The following is a 16,098-nucleotide window of genomic DNA, read 5'->3' on the forward strand; positions in this document are numbered from 1 at the left end:
CTTTCTGGAACGTGCTGTTGAGGAAGGTGGTGGAGTCACTGCCCCTTAAGTTATTCTAGAAACCTGAAGATGTGGTACCCTTATACCCTTATATTACCTTATCCCCTTATCATTAACTTCATTGTTAAGTTCCTTCTACTGAACTTAACTTCCTGAATCATTTCAAGGATACCCTCATCCCTGGAGATGCTCAAGGCCAGTGTGGATGGGGCCCTGGGCAGTCTGATCTGTTGGGGGGGCGACCAGCCCACTGTAGAGGGTTGGAACTTAGTAGGCTTTATGGTCCCTTCCAACACAAGCTATTCTATGATTCTATGTTACCCAGGTTATTTTTCTGCAATATCTAGGTCTTCTAAGTACTCACGTGTTCCTCAGTTCTTTTCTAAATATGATCAGTACAATTGCTTTTTGAACTGTTTGGGCTTCCTACTCAGAAAAAATCTCTAAAAGTGTTCCATAAAGCATTATCATTCCTTGATGTTTGATCATGCATTAACAGGTTTGTCACTCATGGCAACCTCTGTTTGAAAGAGATGGGTATGACACTGGGGAGGGAGATGCACTACTCATACTATCCCAGCAACATCCCCATCTACTCATGTATGTACTTCCTTGGTTCTCATTATAAACCACTTTTCCCGTGTACTACTCCACAGTATTTACTTGGTATGAAATCCTACTGTTAGAACCTTTACTGTCTGTCACAGCCTTCACGAACTGACTGAAGGTCTTCTTCTTTGTTTGAGGTTTCAGACCTTTGCTTTTTGGTACCCTAAGAACCATCCCTTCATTTGACGTAGCACAAATTTATTGCAGTTTTTCTAATGTATTATCTCAAGGAGATATTTCCTGTTGACTAACACTCCAGTAATACTTTGGCAACTGTGGAAAATATGCATGATATATCAGGGAGTCAAACAGGGTGCTTTTAAAATCATGGTTTTTTATCTTAAATTAGAGGTAGAAATGAACTGGCATCCTGTGAACCCCTGGTTCTGTGGGTCTCATTTTCAGACCTACAACAAACCTCAAGGCATCACTTGAGATGCTGTATTTTTTAGAATTAACCTTACTTACATTGTTGTAGAGGATATATATAGAGGATATATGTTATTCAGCAGCTGTAAAAACCTTTAGGGGATATCTCGCAGTCCTTGCTGAGACAAAGCTGTTTTTGAAGCCAAATGACATTGTGGTTGAATAAGACTCAAATTTGGACAGCTGGCTATATGCCTACAATTCTTCACTGTTTGCCCTGAGTGTCCATGCCATGAGGTTCAGTACTTACAATAAAGAGATTTCATTTTGTCAAGGTGAAGGGTTTTCAGGCTGCTGAATATTTTGCTTAAGATGGGATTTACTTTCTCACTCCTTTCCCAGTTCCCCGCAGTTTGCTTCCTGCTGACGGATGATCTTTCCCTAGCGAAGGTATTTTTCCCCAAGTGTGAAATTGATTCCAGCTGACAACAGAGTGTGTCAATCACTTCCCACTTTTGTCATCTTCAAAGACTCCTCTTCCCCCTTATTTAAATTGTATTTTCATAATTGAAAATTGCTTTCAGATGACTTAATGAATTCCTGCACTCTATTAAAGGCTGAAGGCAGATGAAATGCTGCAGCTTTCAGATTAAATGTATTTTCATAGAGAAGCTTTAGCAGTAACTTCAGCAACAAGAGCAACATTTTTTTCTGCATTAAGGCATGCCTACTAAAGAAGCAAATCAGAGTGGTAGAAATGGCATTTCCCACCAGCACTCCTGCAAGCAAAACAAGTATTAAATTATATTTTGACCTTACTGATATATTTTTAAAGCTTCTGAGTTACTGGAGCTACCATCAATCTCCAAACAGCTAATGTAACACATTGATCGGCTGAGATTTGTGTGCTTTCCAGTTGATAAAGTGTTACATCTTTCTTTATGGTATCTGCTTAGAAGGAGAAGGCTGACCCTGGAAAGCATAAATGTTGATGGTAAAATATACTGTGTAATCTCTATTAGATGTCCACAGTTAATCTTATGAGAGTAAGTAGAGAGAGACATAAACTGTTTTCATATGACGATCACTAGGGCTTGAGACACAGAATCAGTCAGCAAATCTGAAGCTGATATATACAGCTGGACTAGTAAACTATCTGCAGTTTTGCCTTTGAGAGACTGCAATGCAAAAGTCTACTAAAATCTGAGTGTCATAAACTTTATCTTAAAAGTAGCTTACTTTTGAGATCTTCTTGTACAGAAAGTATGAGATACAGATTCCTTATACTCTGAAAAATAGAAGTATTTCAATTTGGAAGGAAAAGCATCCTAAATCATACTACTACCTTATTTGATGTTTAATCTTTTAAAAAACTGGCTGGTGAATTGGTTCGAATTGGGCTTCAGCAACTGGCTAAAAAGCAGTTTCTCATGCATTAGAATGAGTCAGACTGGCTTACCATGCCCAGTTATCTATTTATGCACTCAAATGCAAATCCAGAATAACTCCTCTAAGGCACTGAAGTTACCTGTTTTTCCCTGTGTTTATATGCATAAATCCCTTTGCCCTTCCCCTTGTTGACCTAGACTTGGATTTTTACTTCCTTTTGTTTTTCATAGCACCATGGATAGACAACTTGTGCCTAGGTCCCTTTGAGCAATATAATTCAGAAGTGCATAAATTTCCAAAAGGGGAAATGGAAAGATGAGAAAGCATGCAGGTGAGAAGTAGCAATATAGCACATATAGCCTAATTGGGGAATAATTCTGTAGGAAAGTTTCTGCTGATCACTTGTGATAGGTTTACAGTACCCCAACACAGAACAGTGTTATACCTAGTTTTGTAACCTACACTTGGGTAAATGTAACCAGAGTATTGTGAAAGCACCACAGCCTTTACAATGCTCATCGCTGGTCAAATTATCACATCAGAGAACAAAGTCCAGCACTGTAAATTGGGGAATGTTACTAATTCACCTCGCAGGTTTGTCACTGATAAACAACAGTGTGATAAAAATATTCTAGGTGCTATGATATGAAGTAGCCCATTATTGTACACAGTTTTTGGAGAACAAAATGATTAAGTTTTTAGATAATGAAGTGTATGTGTCAGGGTATTACTAGCATATATGTGGTTTTTGAAAGATCTGTGGACTAACTTGAGTGTGAAGATTGGTGGCCCACTGGCTTTGCATTGTCTCCCAGTATATTGCAGAAAAGCTTAATTAAACAAATAGTTTTTCCCTTTTCCAATAGCTTTTTCATAAATATCACAGCTGAGATGTCTCAGATGTGCGGCAGAAATCCCGTAGCTGAGATCAGATTAGTGGCTCCAGGCCACCATTCAGATTTTGTATGTTGGAAAGCAATATAATTTAAGGCTGTCCTGTTACACCTTGCACACTGTAACATATTCAGTTCATAAGGAAAGTATTAGAGCTGCCTGTACTGAAAGAGCCCTTCCCTGCTGTCTTAGTTGGGAGTTACTGCAGCAGCTCTCAGAATAAGGGGTGACAATGCTTACCCAATTCCTCATTGGTTTTCTATTGTCATTGCTTTGATGAAGGAAGGTGAATTTTAGTTTTCTGCTTTTGAGCGAAGCTGTAGGGCAGTCAGGCCTCTTCCCCCCCCCCCCCCCCCATATCTAATACAACTTATCTGAACTTTTCCTACATGTTCAGGTCCTACCCAACAAAGAGTTTCATAGCTCAGTCTAAATCTGGTCTTGGTGATATCTTTGCTCATAAATGGAACACAGTTTTCAAAGGTTCCCTCCAGATCTACTCAGATCTACACACAACTAACAACACAGAGATATCGGGATATCTGTGGGAGTCCCTGATGGTTCTGCAGTCTTTTCACACATGTATGGAGTGACTGCATCAGGAGTGACATTCTTAACTCATATCTTTAAAGGTGAAGATTTATATGGTCATTTCAAAGTATTTGGAAGCAGCTGTTTCAAGATGCTTCTTGAGACTTGTTACCAGTAAGAACAACAAAAAACAAGACACTTCCTTCTCCAGCATTTAATTCTCCAAGAAATTCAGAAATGGCAAAACTTAAAGTCTTTACAACACCCACCTGTATGGATGCTAGAATTCTGAAAAGTCCAGCTAATAAAAAACAGTGGATTTGCCTGGAGATTAACCCATAGGCTTCTGAGAAGCTCCTGATATTGCTCCAGTGATGGACCCTTACCTGGGCAGGTACCATGTTACCAGAAAACCCCATGCAACAGCAAACCTGATGTGCATTGTGCTATTTTATAAACATCTGAGATGGGAATCAGCTCAGATATTTCAGTCATCTAGACACTGTGTGTTATCTGAGCTAGCCTTCTAACCTTCCTTGACAGGGAAGTGAGAAAGAAAGAGATATTTCAACACTGTAGTGCCTTCCATGTATGGAGATGATGACATGTGATGGGACAAGAAGCTTATCGGTGCAGAATAAAAGGGAATTATGTGCATTTCCTTGTGCTCTTACTGGTCTTTCAGATGCTCATAATTTTGGGAAAACAGGAGGAAAGTTCATAGTAAATGCTATTTGGATATTCTAGTATAGGATCTCGTAGGTAGGGTACAGTTCCTGACCTTGTGTGTCTGCTCATTGTATATATGTAATGAAATGTAACCTCATTTGGCAGGTTGTTTGGGAAAAAAAATAAAAATAAATGCATGTGAGGGCTCTATAATCCAACTTCACTGAAACTTCAAGAAAAAAAAATAAATCTGCAAACAGAAATCATGGAAAATAAATAAATAAATAAATAAATAATCCAGAAATATTGAAGACACACTTTAATTCTTATATTGCTCTTACCATCAGTGTAGCTGAGAAATGCTTCTTTAGGAAAAAAAAAAAAAAAAAAAAAAAAAAGTCATCTCTTCTTTTATTGTTTCAAAGGCTGCAAATGTACTACTGTATTCTGGACTACCATGAAAGAAAATTAGAAGTTAAATAACACTATGTAAATGAAAAGTTAATTAACATTTCTTCTACATTCTTTGTTCCACAATGGGTAATGTGTCTTACTGAGTTCTTGCAAAGCTTTTTTTTTTAAATTCTACAGAGAATTTAAATACTGCAAAATAGAACTTCTCCAAAAGTTTCATTTATTTAAATGCTTCTTTCTGGCACTTGACAATGAAATGCATATAGGCGTGGATTGTCTGTTGCTATAAACATGGTTATGAAGAAATGGAGGACAAAACAGAATATAATGAGAAAATTCCTTTTAAATAAATGAATACAGAAAATAAGGGTCATCATAAATGAGAGGATTTTATTTTGGATTGGTGTTCATTTATTTATATATCAGGAAATATTCCTTACTCTTTTAAAAACGTTTACTGTATGAGTTGCAATGGCTTGTAGCTTAATTGGAAAATAAAAATAGGATGGTTTTGGACTTACAGAAGCTTATGAATGCTCAGGAAGGCAGATGAAAATATTTATTACTGCCATTAAAGCATTTTATAATCACTTGAAGATAACTAAAAACCTCTGTGAGAAAGTAAGTTTGAGGTCTTTGTCTGTAGGAAATGACACAGTGGAGAACACAAATGTTTATCTCCAGTATTTTATGTAGAACAGTTGCCTGGTTCAGGTGCACTGAATATGAAGTCAGTTAAACTTACCTATGGGATGTTTTCCTTAACCCTAAAGATGTTATTGGTAGCTGTAATTTTAAAATCAGATTTGTACACTTATCCTTCATCTGTCAGAGAAATATTATGGAGTTACATGATCTGTTAAACTTTATTGCATCTTTTAAACTAATATTTTCTTAACTAGTACTTTATATCCTGATATTCCACATCGTGTGTATTCCTTGGCTAGTGAAAAATAACTAATAAAAAAAGTTTCAAACTATCAGTTTTTTTATTACAGACATTATATCAATATGCAATCTATTTAGGACATGTATATAATTTCTATAGATATAATTACATATTATTATACCTATATTCATATTACATGTTTTAGGAAAATAAAAATGGAAATAAAGGTCCATTATTGAAAATTCTGTATTTCCTTTAAATTCTTGCACTATATAAGAAACATAAAGTCACTGAGCTGATAAAATTATTTGAATCATCCTCTTTCCTTTAATGAAGAAATAATGATTAACAATGAGAAATAATGATCCATGATTCAATAAAATCTCATTGACTTTTAATTTGCATATTTTCTTCCAATAAAAGTATTCCATTTGATTTTCCAAATCAGCAACATACAAGGGGATGTATCTTAACTGCTATTTAATTTTAAAGCTATGCTTAGATGAAGATAACATTGTTCTAGCATTCTGGTATGCATCATCAGCAAACTCCAATAATGACCTCCAGCCATTTGGTGACAGATTCTTTTCTCATTTACACCACAGCAAACTCCATTCATGAAAACTAATTGAAAGGGGAATTTAGCCCTTTGAGTGTAAATCCAGTTTATGAAAGGCTGTTAAACTTGACAGTGTGAATTCACTTCAGGATGAAACTCATTAGATGACATTTCAACCTGATAGGAACTATTTATAAATTGGGTTTTATCTCTTCACATTTTATTGCTTACTTTAGAACATTTCATTGCTATTCTAAAAGACATTCATTTAGATCAAGACGAGAAAGTCATGTCTGCCTTCTCCCATCACGTTCTGGCAAAGGATGCTCTGCAAAACAAGTTTGAGCAACAGCAGGAAATGGCATAAATGCTGGAAAAATCGGTACTAAATGTAACATTATATGCCTCTGTTCAGTACAAAAGTTTTTAATTAATATTTTAATATGCTTGTTAAGGGATTAGGTGAATTGTATTTATTTTTACACAAAGACTGTAACTCAAACATAGCTCAGCTTAAAACTCCCATCCTATAAAAGACAGAGGGATGGATATCTCTTAGAAATGCTGGCTGACCCTGACATGTTTGTTTTAGGATGGCCTGTGCTGCCTGCTGGAGGTGTCTGTTTCTCTAACACCGTGTGTCTAGACACCTAGTTTAGACTACACACCTCCCTAAAGTCAAATGAGATTAACTCAACTGTTAAGACTTTTTCCCCAAGCTCACAGTCTGCAGCAGTGGGGAATTACATCAGAAACTCCACATTCATCCAGAAGACGAAACAAAATCATCTCAGTTTTAAGTGACATGCGTTTGATTGCAAAGACTGGACACAAGAAAGCTAATGAAAAAAAAAATCTTTAAAAAGACTCTCAAGATTTCTAAGTTAGTCTTACAGTTAATTTATTTCAGAATGCAAATGAGAATACATTTAAAAGACTCGAGATTTCTAAGTCTTACAGTTAATTTATTTGTCTCTCTGGAGATGGATTTTCAAAAGAGGATTTTTAATAGGATTAATATGTGAGATTTACAGCATAGCAGCTTCCATCCACAGAATTTCTGATAGTTAGATTTTGGGGACTTTTCTCGTTTGTTTTACTGACTATTACAACACAGAACAATGAGAAAGTGAAATTGGGTTGGAAAGTTAACACAGGAAATATAGTAGATTCAGGAAGACAAAGGATCCTTCCTATATTAGTTTTATTACCATCTGAAATCATTGATTTAGCCCAGGGCTTGTTTGTTGTTTTCCTGAAGTCAATTAATTTGCCACTAATAGCAGGCAGAACACAAAAACTAATAGAAAAAGAGAGGGGATTTATAGGCCCGTAATTCATGTCACTAAAAGCACACTGGAGGCTCAAGAGCTTCTCTTAAGGACAGATACAACTGTATGTGTAACAGTGTAATTGACCACACATTTACCCTTGTTTAATAAAATTTGGGCAGGCACAGAATTGCGCATTTGACTGAATGTACACAGCGGAGTAATTACATTGAAGAGACTAAATGTAAGTCAGAGCTGGGAAGTAACAAATACAGAGCATTTAATTATACTGTAAGCAAACACATTAAAGCCTGCCAAGAATGTGAAGGTGAAGACTGGGTTATTCAGCAGGACAGTAAGACTGCAAATGGAAAGCTCAGAGGATGCACAGCTTTCCGGCAATGGAAGATAAGCATCTGGGTCTTGATTCTCAGTTCTATCCCTGACATGCTGTCAGTTTTCAGGACAATGACCTAACCTCTCTGAGCCTCTTTGTCTTTTTTATTAACCCACCTTTTCTGCAAGGTTGAAAACTGTCTGGCAGTAATGTGTTGAAAATGGCTTATGTGACTATTAGTGGACTATTAAATTGGGTGGTTAGGCAGTGGAACAGGTTGCCCAGAGATGTGGTTGATACCCCATCCCTGGAGACCTCCAGCTCCGGTCTGGATCAGGCCCTGAGCAACAAGGTTTAGCTGAGTTGTTCCTGTTCATTGCAGGGAAGTTGGACCAGATGGCTCTTAAGGGTCCCTTCAGACTCTAAGGAATCTATGATTCTGTGATTAAGTGGAACACAAGGAACTTATGAAAAATTCTCCTCAGCTATTTTGCTTCAGGGAGTTCATATTTTCAGCCCAAGTTTCTGTGACAACCTTGGTTTGAAGAGCGTAGAGTAATTACTTAGTCACGTGTAAATTACTACATTCAAACAGTGACATCTGGGTGCATTTTTCTGAGCTGCCCTCTGTCAATGACATTATGAGCAATATTTCACGCAGGTTAAACCCATTCTCTTCAGATTCATTTTGTTTGGGTTATGATGCATTGTGAAATATTTTCTTCAATATAAAAGTTATTCCTCCAGTTGCAAATAACAGAAAACAGAAAACACTGTGAATGAAGTCAACAGTGAAATGTCTCCTTCATCAAATATGTTGTTTCTTCCTAGTAACTAATTTAATTCTTATTGCAAAATGTTTAAACAGATTTATGAAAATGCTTACTTTGCCAGTTAGTTTAACTGTGTAAGAGTTACTTCCTAGATATTAATGCAGACATACAGCCAATAACATTTATGCTCAGATAAACAATATTGATTTCAGCCATTCACTGTATTAAACTATTCTAAATATTTTTTTTCTTTTGTTTTTCAATAGTAAAGCTCTCACACAAGCAAACAGAAGTAAAACATAGCGCTACTTTAAAAATGATTACCTTTATATGTACTGAGCAGTGTGGTACATAATGTCTGGGTACTCTGAGAGGAATAAGCACAGGGAAAGGAAAATAATTATGTAATTTATCAGATTACTCTGGAATGTGGATCATAAACCTTTTTTTAACTTACATATTTTGATAGCGTAGCACCTCTGTGATTCCTTCACATCCAGAGCTGTAGTAGAGGATGAAAGGCACAACACACAGTTGTATGTCAGTTATTTCTGGTAAGAAGATCTAAATTGCAGGCAGTTGCTTACCGATGTCATAGTGCATAGACAACACAGTGGGCTAATTAACAGTGTTAATGGTTTGATGACTATGGTTAATCATAGATAATTTTTTTTATTATTATGTGAGCAGGCAAAGCAACATGAAGAACTAAGTTTATAAGATGTATCTAGACTGATAAAGAAAATTCTTCTTTTAGCAAACCCTATAAACTTCGCTTTGATGAGAACCAGGAAAATAATCAGAACAATTAAATTTAAGTAACATATTTCTTTGGAAGTCATCTCCCTTCTTACATTGTCCCTCCTACCTGAAAAAGCAAACTGGGATTCTTCTATGGAGGATGTATTTCCAACACAGTCAGAATCTCCTTCTTAGAACTTGTAGAATCAATCTAGAAGATTGGCCTTCCAGACCATAAAACTTTGAGCAAAGCTGGGGTGTGGATAAAAATTAGGATTAAAGTTAAGGGTAGAACAGTAAGGACCTGTAACTCTTACTGGTCAGTTATGAAGTGTAAATGTGAATTCAGATCATAGTAATTAATAATATTTTATATTGATTCTGTAGTCAGATGTCATTGGTAGAAAACATAAAGATGAGCTGAACTTTCAATACTTTCTGGACTTGTTTTGTTTTTCTTGGATGCTATACAGTCCAGAACACTTTACCGTAGATTGATTTCTGCTAAGTTTCATAGTTTATATGTTTTATCAGTAGGTTCTAGACACCTGTCTACAGTTAATATTAGAGTTAAAGCTTACAAGAAAAAGAATTGGGTTGAAGATTTTAGACCTATATCTGATATTTCCAGCAGGGAACAGAGTGAGCTCTGTTTCCTGAAAGTGCAGCCCGTGCAAAAGCAGTTCTAGTCAGAACTTTTAAAGGTCAGCGTAAGAGTAAGCCTTTGAAGAAATATTGAAGGTTGAATCTATTGAACTTAGGATACAGGTTAAAAATAGCAATACTCAACCAAAAAGTAAGCCTGGAATAAGGGCTAGTTCCACTTAAGTTTTACAGTTTATTCTCAGCATTTCTGTAGACAGTAGTCATCTGCCTCTGGATAAAGTTTTGGAAACAAAGATTGAACTGGTGCAGGCATGTCCAGTCATGGCTCATGGCCACAGATAGTTACTAATGTGGCTCTCCAAGACTGTAAACTTCAAACATAATTGTGTGATTTTTATATCTTTCATGAATCAGTTTAACATAGATCAACTGTGGGCTTCATAGGCAACGATAGAACACTACGGAGAAAAGGAGAATTTGATTTGATGCATCTCCAGAGGAAAATATCCTTCACTTCACAATCATGCTTATTCATGTCATTGCTTCTGAGCAACCACTTTAAAGTATATCCCACTAGTTTTGTGGTGTTGTTGGCTTCTTTATTAGTGTTTTAATTGTTTTTTTTTTAAGTATATTTTTTACTTATATACATTAACCATAGTATATATTTTATATAAAGCCCAAGACAATTCCTTTTTATTCAATGTGGACTAAAGGTTGGATGCTCACGAGTTTATTGCTGTAATTGAAACTGAATTCATAGGCCTTCATGGCTAATTTTAACTGTCTTCTCATTTTAACTGCATTTATTTTGCAGATATTAGTCACCTTAGTTCGCAGATTGTTATAGTTCTTTCTGAAGGTTTGTAATTAAAACACTTATAAATGGGGGAGGTGAAACAACCAAACCATTTCAGCAGTTTGTGCTGACTACTGGTACAAACTGAGGCTGAGGAGAAGGTTCATTTTTCTACTTCTCCAAAATCTTTTCTTTTTGTAGCATTTCCCCTCACAATTTATTTGCCTTTCATCTAAAGTTCTGTTCCCTAATGGCCATCCTCCTCTCATTCCTCTAGCCCTTTTCAAGCCAGACATCTTTTGCTACTGGTGAAGGAAGGCTGATGAGCTGATGGAACCATGTGGAACGTTTTCTCTCCTAAGTCCTATCATACCACTAGGCATGGCACAAACAGGGAGCCTCTATCAGTTCCCTAGGTGCCTAAGAGTGCAGGAGACGGTGACAGGTACAAGGTCGCCCTGCTCATTGTCCTCCCAGCTACTTGTTCTTATGCTGTTGACTCTACAACTTTCACTGTCTCATTAACTGTTCCTCAGAATTATTCTTGCAACTCCCCTCCTTTGGTTTTGTTAGAGAAGAAAAGTTGCCTTTCCCGAACAAGATAACCAGAAGGACCAAGGACCATAAATGAATGCCTAGAGACAGTGTGTGTTTGGCCTTCCAATACTGTCTCATCTTCCAACTATTTTGAGCTCTGAGGAGATTCTGATCTGAATGTTGTTTTGTGTATTCAAGAATTTCATTTCCTCATACTTGCCCACTCTTAAACCCATGTGAATTCAGTCTCTACACAGCATTCTTTCACAGAGAGCATTACAATATTAACACGTTCTGTGTAAAAACACTTTTTTGTTGTTTTTTCTTTAAATAAACTCTGATGTCATTATTTGGCATTCCACACTTCTTGTATGTATGTAAAGAGAGAGTGACAAGTAATTAAGTCTTATCTACCCTTTCCATGCCATTTGTAATTTTATAGAAGCTTGTCATATCTCCTATTAAATATTCTGTGTCGAGTACGAGGAAATCCTCACATTCTCTGTAGCAACCTGTAGAGAAGCCTTCTACACCTTTTACCCTTGTTGCCTTTCTGCCAGTCTTTTGTTATTCCCCTTTTTAAGATGAGAGGAAGAGTACCACATACAGTGTGTGCAAAACAGAACTGAACTATCTGCACCAATACCTATCATCTTGTTCAGAGCCTTTGTGACCTGCCAAGGAAGAGAGAGGTGATCCCAAAGGGCAACTTATTTTCTTCTCTCAGTTTTGCTGCTCTTTCCTGTCTTTTACTTATCACTATGGTAAACGTCGTCAAACAGTCAGAGACCTCAAAGTGTGGCAAGGACAAGCACAGAGTTGTAAATGGAAGTAGGAGTGAAAGCCCAGATATGCACACTGCAGCGCAGACATGACCTGAAAACCTTGGGAACTAATGAGTTACAGTAAAAAATAAAAATAAAAAAGGAAAAATAAGGAAAAAGATATGAAAAGAAGAAGAAATAAAGGAAAAAAAAGTCTTAGAGTTTACACATGGAAATAAAATAGGTGCATTCACTGTTGTCAAACTGAAGTGCAAGTGAACAAAAAATGTGTGAAGACAATGGGGCAAAACTCACTGGGGCTTGCGAGTTTACAGATCCACTTTTTCACGTGATAAAGAGTAGTAAAATCTGGAAGGCAGCTACAGCCCATTAGCATTGAGCTAAAAATAGTCCAAGGGACTAGGAATGTAAATTGAGATTTTTGCAAGAAAAAAAGAAACAATGAAAACTGCCCACAAGGTTCATTTTTTATCAGAAAATATTTTCATCTATTTGAATGAATTAGTAGCTTTATCTCAGTTATTGTATTGCATCTTAGGCATAGCCGGTTCTATTCACGTTCCCATAAATGCTGTTTCCATAGTACTGCACAGGTAGGACTGAGAGATTTCCTAATCCCCCCCAGAAAAATGGTTTTTGACTCATGCAGGAATAACATCAGTGCCTTCATTTCAGCTCAAAGAAAGTTATTTTTCTTCTGAGTGTCTGGTACAATGCTGGGCTTTCATTTCAGAAGAAAAACAATGTTGATAACACACCAGTGCTTCTAGTTGCTGCTAAGCAGAACTGCGCAGAGCCAAAGACACACAGTTTTTCCTACTGTCCTACCAATGGGGGAGTGGGGGCACAAGGAGATGGCAGGCACAGGAGGTCCAAGGAGCTGGGAGGGGACAGAATCTGAATAGTTGACTTAAACTGGCCAAAGGGATATTCCATTCCATATGACATAATGTGGAAGGAGTTTTGAAAGGGGTGAGAGTTCATCTTGTTCTCTTCTGTTGCTCAGAGGGTTAGCTAGGCATCGGTCAGGGGGTGAACAATTGCTTGCGCATCATTCGTTATGTACTTCCATATAAATATATGCTTGGCATAACTATTATCCCTTCTTTCCGTCTTCCTTCCCTCTTAGTAGATTGTTTTATCTCAACCCTCAAGTTCTACATTCTTTCTCTTTTTACTCTCTACCCTATTCCACTAGGAAGGTGGGGAGTGAATGAATGATGGTGTGGTGCTCAGCCATCTGCCAGGTAAATCACAACAGTCAGATGTAAATAATTGTAAATATCCTAATCTTTTCTCTTTGGGTGCAACTTTTTTAAACAGATTTAATCACCCATGTGGTATCTAGCCTTACCAGCCAACCTCTGTTACAATATTTAACAGATTTAAGAAAATGCATGTATGTACCCTCTAAATACTGTAATTATTTATGTTTAGATTAATGCATATGTAAGAATGTGCAGAGTGAAGACAGCTGGCATTTATTTTTTTACTTTCAAAATCATAGCCTCAATACTGGGAACAGAGACTTCAGAAGCTGAGCTTTCACATTACATATATGTTCTATATTTTCATATTCTGGACAGGAAAATAGAAAATATTTTAGTTTGGGTGGGAGGTGATATCCATCTGTGAGTGGGAAATAACACAGCACAGCTTTACCCTCAGAATAACTTCCCTGGAGCCTGTTATTGGAACTGACAGCAGCTCGGCTGATAGTATTTGTAAAATGCAGAATGACAAACACGACTTGCTTAGCAACTGCACAGACCATTTACTTACAAGCTTCTGAGTAATGCTGAAGCAAAACCTAATTCTTACTTTCCCGTCCCTCTAGGAAATATCACTTTGCTCAGTATCTGACCTGGGGAAGCACAGATCACTCTCTTGCCAGTTTTTTATACCATTATACCAGCTTACTTGCCATGATCTTTATATCACAAACCATCTCACAAAATCTGAGCAGGCCATATCCAGAAATAAGTGTGAGATTGGAGTTTGAGTCCCCCCTGAAAAGGTACTAAGAATGATTGAAATTCAGGATTTCCTCTACCAGGAACTAAGTTAAACTTTTAAATGGGATATATAACTTTTCACATCAGTTTTGAATCCAGCTGATGGAAGCGATGAACCATTCACTCAGCTGTACCAGTGATATATCCCAGTATAAATCAGAAACACTGCCAAAGAGTTAGGAGTGTAAAACACATTGAAGTAAGTGAAGGCTCAGACATGTGGGATGCAAATTGTTCACCTCCAATGAGTGCTACGTTCATTTGATTGATTTTAAATGGCTCTATAAGTGTTCTCATACATGTTGAACCTGTACAAAAAATTAAATAAGTCCCAGCGGGATCTTTCTGATTTTACATTCTGAAATTGAACTTAACACGAACAACAGAGTTTAAATACCTTGGGATGTAGTTCATTACAGCATGATTTTAATTTTCATGCAGAATCATAAAAGCTGAAGAAATGTGGGTGACATCGTCATTTTGAACAGCCTCATATCCAGGAGGTGAGCCAAATTCACTATTCCCAGGAATATTTCACTGACTTCCTTCAGATATAAATCTGGAGTGGTTTCTCTAGTGAACTGAGTACATGTAACTTCTGATTTTAGGTTCCTGACAATTATACATAACCAAACCACCGTTATGAATCTCTTGGCACAGTGGATATCATTAAAACCATGCATCCTTTTGTTATACAGTCTTGGAAAGGAGAATGACTTGAACTTTCTCATTTGTCACTTTCTGTGTGCCCTTTACCTCAGCGTCTGGATTTGGTCATTAAGACCTTATGTAGAACATTATTGCCATTTCCTCTTTCTTATTTATAAACAGATGTTCCTCCATGTCCCTGAGTTCACTAAGCTTACTGTGGTTTTTTGTCTTTCTACTATTAAGTGAACTTGCTCAAAATACTTCCAGCGCAGTACATCACTGACATATAATGCATCTCCACTTGGTCTAAAATATGTTCCAGTTTAAACAGAACTCATTATTATGTTTTGCATTTAAACCACAAATGGATTTTTTGCTAATTTCATTCAAATTTCATGCTTCAATTCTCTGTAGGACACAAGTGAAACCAAACTTTATTAACCAGAAATCAATATTTGCAAGCAAAGTTCAGAAGTTACCAAACAAATTTTGTTATTTGATGCTTGTAAAATTTAGAATTTTGGAAAGATCAAGATTAATTGAAGCCATTTCCTGCACTCATTGGAGAACAACAGAGAGCTGTTCTTCTGTTCCCTCACTATCAATACCTTTATTTAAACCTAGCAGAATTGATTTCAGACTTGCACCACGTGGCAATTTCTTGTTATTAACATACAGATTGCTTGCTTTGCTGCTTACAATCTCTCAACTATTTTCATCATATTGTATATCGATGGTTGGAGTGGGTAATCCTGTGGATCTTTTCCAACCTTGGTGATTCTTTGATTCTATAGACTAACACCAGTTACTGAAGAGAGGGTTTTGTGTTTTTTTTGTTTTTGTTTTTTATAAAAGGGAAGGGAAGGGAAGGGAAGGGAAGGGAAGGGAAGGGAAGGGAAGGGAAGGGAAGGGAAGGGAAGGGAAGGGAAGGGAAGGGAAGGGAAGGGAAGGGAAGGGAAGGGAAGGGAAGGGAAGGGAAGGGAAGGGAAGGGAAGGGAAGGGCATAATCTTCTTTGAATCATCTCTGATCCTATCATTTTCAAAGTCAGAAGATATACAAAGAACTGTCTACTGTGAGCCTATGGGTTATTTGGGAAATGTACAATAAGAGAATCGGTGTGTAAAAGTGCAGTTTGAAAAGCATGCAGAGGAGAACATTTGTTGAATTCCCAGTCCAAAGCTCAACATTTGAAAAGCATTAAAGTAAGAATCATTAGCTGCTGGAAAAATTAACACAGTGGTATTCTGTCTTGGCAAATT

Source organism: Coturnix japonica, chromosome 1 (assembly GCF_054131305.1).
Source record: "Coturnix japonica strain WE chromosome 1, WE-NBRP24, whole genome shotgun sequence".
NCBI lineage: Eukaryota > Metazoa > Chordata > Aves > Galliformes > Phasianidae > Coturnix > Coturnix japonica.